The sequence below is a fragment of the Crocodylus porosus genome, unplaced genomic scaffold (genome assembly GCF_001723895.1).
Source record: "Crocodylus porosus isolate Cpor-Errol unplaced genomic scaffold, CroPor_comp1, whole genome shotgun sequence".
NCBI lineage: Eukaryota > Metazoa > Chordata > Crocodylia > Crocodylidae > Crocodylus > Crocodylus porosus.
Window position 1 is genome coordinate 3,242,315 of NW_017728907.1, and position 5,030 is coordinate 3,247,344.

Consider the following 5,030-nt stretch of genomic DNA (forward strand, 5'->3'; position numbering starts at 1 on the left):
CCATCTGTAGAGGTATGTGACTTGTATTAGGATGGACCTAGCTTTCACCCGATTCCCATACATGTGGGGTTCTGTGTCTAAATTTCACTGTTTCATCCTGTGGGGGAAGAGAACAAACACAGCCTTGACCCTTTGAAGAACTCAGAGGAAACTACAAAGTTCCTTTTGATTTTTCTTGGCTTCTCTGCAGATATTCTATGCAAGAATGTCATGTATTCCTTCCTCAACAAATGCAACTCAAGGAAAATTTAAAAGCATCTTTGCTCACATAATAAAAATTATAACACACAATTTTTGAGACACAGTGAACACCTTTTATTGAATTCCAGAAGTAAACAGTTTATTAAGAAACTCAATTTAAAATACACATCAGAGCATAGTATTATCAGATGTGCATGAAACAAACTAGCCCAAGTTCTGTCCTGGTTTGAGTGGAAACCTGAAAAATCAACCTCGGGACTTGATTAAATCTAGGCAACCATGTTTGAAAATACTGTTACTTCTACAAGTGAAAATCTATCACAATAACAACTTGAAGGGTGGGGGGGACCATAAATGAAATATTTATCTGTTTCCAATTTTTCAAACTCTAAATAGAAAATAACTTTTTTCTATTAAGCACTGTAATTCAGTTACATTTTCAAGCATTTCTTAGAGAATTCTGCAAAAGTGAATAAAAACAACAACTTCCATTAAGAAACATGATTATTTTTGGTACATTTTAGGAAAAGACATGAAGTGTCTGATGTTTCCTTTGGCTGCTTTGTATAAGCAATCTCCACTGGTGATTCCAGGTGCCCATGTAAGTTGTCCATACACATATTCTAGGGGAGGTGGGGAAAAAGACTTTTAGTTGCATAAAAATACAATATTAAGGAGAAAAATTAGACACACTTTGGCAGTGGTAGTATGCCTAATCCTACCCTTCTTACCGTAGGTTTTGGGTGGTTGTTTTTAATAGTGATCTACTTAAATTTCCTACAAGTTAGGTTTAAATAAACCTGAAATTATGTTTGTAATGTACTTTCCACATTTATGCTGGCAGTTTTGTTTTTAAAATTCCAATTTTATTTGGCCACTGAAATAAAGTAGCCAAGTCAATTTGACTTTCATTTTGAATTGGATTCATTTTCCAGTTCTGATGCACTAATTTTGGCAGGTCGTCTCTGTGATGTGGCTGTTACCTCAGACAGCTTATTTCCCTGTCCCACAGCCTCTGCTCGCCACTGCTGCTGAAAGCTGCAGTGAGCAAAGATTTGGAGTACCTAATTCTGCAGCAAAACAGCTCATTCAACATGAACATAAGCTGAGCTGGGGGGTGGAGGGAGCAAAGGCCTGTCACAAACAACAGCCCTCCAGGATGGATAGAGCTGTAACGGATTGGCAAAAATGTGGGCTGGATTGTGCAGAAGGGGACTTGTTGCGTATTCTTAAAACACTGGCTGGATCAGAATTTTGCAGGCTGGATCAAATCTCTTCTTGGACTAGATCTGGCTCATAGATCAGTGGCATAATTAGCGCAGGGTGACCAGAGCAGTTGCCCTGGGTGCTGGCTGTGGGGGAGAGAGCAGAGTGGCTGCAGCTGTGCAACGTGCTGTGGTATAGCAGCAACTAGAAATTCCCATGTGGCAACTGCCCCAAGCACCCAGTTGTATCATTTCTCCTGTTTCAGATAAGCCCAGCCTACTGCATCTCTCCAAAGAGTACAAAGACTTCACAGAGGAAAGTGCTGCTCTCTATACCCATTTTGGAAACAGTTAGTGGGAGTATTAGCTCTCTCAAGTTTCTTGTTTCAAAAGCTGTTCTCTATGGCCATAGAAAATAGTATATCTCCATCCTTCTTATAACTGCCCTTTAGGTATTGAAGCATTACCAAAACCCATCTTTTCTCTACACTAAATCCTAGTTCTTTCAACCTTTCCTTGTAAGTCATGTTTCTCAGCTTTTAATAATTTTTGTTTCCCTCTGTTGCAATTTTTTCTATCTGTCCACATCTGTCTTAAGGTGTGGGGCTCAAAACTGGTTATGGTACTCCAGGTGAGACCTTACTAGTGCTGAACAGAGCAGAAGAGAATGACTTCCTTTGTTAGCTCCACACCCTTGCCCTTCTACAGCAGTATGGTTGCAACAGGAGCTGCCTGTCCAGCATCATCTTGAAGTGTATCCCCAAAAATGGCCTCAGAGGGTGTACTTGTTTTATTCTACACTGTAGGACAGTGGAGAGCACTAAGCTCAGATACCAAAAGCAGTCTAGTCAGTATCACAGGGCTTCATGTGGACTAATTTACCCTGCTACTCTGCTGCAATCAGACAGCTTCTAAAACTAGTTTAGGTACTTCTGAGCTTTACTGAAGTGTCAATATACACATGCACTAGGTTTTCACTGCATAGATGGCCTGGATCACTCACTGGCACGTGGGCAATCCCCAACATGCTTCTGCCTTCCAAGTGAATTGGAAGCATGTCTTGTGACTCTTTGTACACCTTGTGACTCTTTCTATGCCTGGGAAAAAATCAATTATGGGTAAATTCATTGGTCTTTAGGAAGAACTGTGGAAACTGTACTGTAGCTTATCTTTGTATATGTCCTTTTTCAAATAGCGAGAGTGAGGATGCATCTGAACACCCAGTGAGGTCAAGTGGCCTAGTCTCTAAGCACCTTCAAACCTAGATCAAAGGTTTTCTTGTGTAAATAGTAGGCTTGTGCGAAGTGGCGAGTATTTGCTTTGGATTCAGATTCAAGGGACAGTGATTCAATTTGGTGAATCCCTACCACAAGTGTTTCCTTGAAAAATACAGACTTAAAGTTGGTTGTACTCTTATACATCATGCTCTTCTCATTTTACTGTGTAACTTTATTGCACAAACAAACGGGACTCTTCCTTGAACTGTAGCCCAGGCCCCCTACTATTTGCTAGGGATGTGCAAAGCTTTGGTAGCCGATTTGATTTGGAGGAGATTTGGCGGCCAAATCTTTGAATCTAATCAGGAGACCAGATAAAAACTCTGAATCAACTGCGAGGGTGGGGGGGAGTCGTGAGCAGAACCGACCTTATGAGCGTGTGGGGCCCAGAGGGAGGCGAGGTGGCGAGCAGCTGGAGGAGAGGCCAGAGCCAGCGGGGGGAGAAGAGGGGAGGCAAGTGGCCAGATTCAGCAGTGTATGGCAGCAGCAGAGCTGGTGGTGCTTGGCGGCAGTAGTAATGCATAGCAACTGTAGCCTGTACAGGGGACTGTCTGTGGGGCCTGAGGCAGTTGCCTCAATCCAACACCCCCCACCCCAGCGGGACAGCCCTGGCCATGGGCTTGTCCCAGCTCCCATCCCTCCCACTCTGTGGGGGCATTGATCTGTCGCCCCCCTCCCATGCAGCTTCCCTCCCCCCTTCGCCCACCGCTACAGACTTACCACCTGGAGGCAGCTGTGTCCAGTGTCTCTGAGGACTGCTGCCTGTTTAGTCTATGGCTGATCTCCAAATCTTGTCCAAATCAATTCAGAAGCTTCCAATTCAATTCGGAGCTTTTAATTGGTCTCCTGCTTCGATTCAGTTTTGGAGATTTGGCTACTGAATCGGGCCGAATCTCCTCCGAATTGAATTGGCTACTGAAGCTTTGCACAGCCGTAGTAAATAGTAGGGGACCTGGGCTACAGTTTGAGGAAGAGTGCAGCTTGCTTGTGCAATAAAGCTACACAGTAAAATAGAAAGAGCATGATGTATAAGAGCACAGCCCAACACTAAGTTTGTATTTTTCAAGGAGACAGTTGTGGTAGGGTAACAACTGCTGCTCCTCCACTTGCAAAGCTTGATCTTTGTGGTTAGGTGACTCAAGACCTTAGGGTTATGGTGACTGTATTATTTTTTTCAGGAAATCCAGGACACTGCCCAGCTCAGTACCATCCCCCTCCCCCCCCCGTCAGTGGCGCTGCTGCAGGCAGAGGCAGAGCAGCAGGGGCACGGGGTGCAATATTTGTGGGGAAGCGGAGCGGCATGGCATGCCAAGCAGGCAGGTAGGTAGGCGCTACTGCTTGCGGTGGGAGCAAAGGAACAGGACAGGAGCAAGGGCCACCCTGCCCATATGTACCCAGCCTGGCTTCTCCTGAGCAGTGGTTGGAAATGGGGTAGGCTGGGAAAGGATCCCTTTACAACTAAATATTGTTGTTAACAAATTCACTGGTAAGTAGGCAACCGTCCATCTTCTGGATCATGATGTACACATCCAAAGGTCTAGTCAGATGCTTGATGAACCCTTTTGTGCCTGACAAGCCCAGTTCGAGAACAATACAGTTTGTAACAAGTTTCACAGATTCATATGTTGTTGAAGTTGGGAGTCCACGCTTACCACATGCTGCTTTCTTCTCTCGTATTGCTTCCATCCTCTGATCATAGTCACTGCATGTTGAGTTGAACCTGGTGCCAGACATTGCCTCTAGATTGGACAGGATCCTGCCTGCTCCTCCCAGCTTTTTATGTTGATGTTGAATGTCTTCATATAACTTTTGCATGTATTGTGGTACCACCACAGAGGGCAACCCAGCATTCTGAAGTGGTCTGAAATTTCACTATATAAAATATTCTTGGGGATATGGCCTCCTCCCATTCTCCTGATGTGGCTCATCTATCGGAACCTTTTCTTCCTGATAAGTGGTTTCTAATTGTGTCAGTCCTGCATGCTCCAGTTCCTCTGGGCTTAGTAGTCTGTCTTCCCACTTTATTTTCAGGATCTTACACAGACATCTCAGGTAGAAGTTTGTTCAGTCTCTTGCTATGCCTAGCATATATAGTCCATGTTTCTGAACCATAAAGCAGGGATGGCAGCACACAGGTCTTGTAGATTTGTATCTTCAGTTTTACTGATGGTTTCATAGAAACAAGGACCGGAAGGGGCCTGTAAGATCATCAAGTTCAGTTCCCTGCCATGGGCAGGAGGTAATTGGGCTGAAATGAGTTTGAGGTTTCATAGATTTCATAGACATTAGGGCTGGAAGGGACCTCGGGAGATCATCGAGTCCAGCCCCCTGCCCAAAGGGCAGGAAG

At 44.5% G+C, this 5,030-nt stretch overlaps 1 protein-coding gene across 2 annotated transcripts in view; it reads right to left on the minus strand.

The window, feature by feature from the left end:
• Positions 1 to 300: 300 nt before the first annotated feature.
• The window catches only part of FNDC7 (fibronectin type III domain containing 7), a 30,975-nt gene continuing 26,245 nt past the window's right edge, over positions 301 to 5,030 (minus strand). For both annotated transcript variants that reach the window (XM_019530661.1, XM_019530660.1), the window contains one exon: positions 301 to 824. The gene's annotated coding sequence lies outside the window, so the exon portion shown is untranslated. The remainder of the gene's footprint in view (positions 825 to 5,030) is intronic.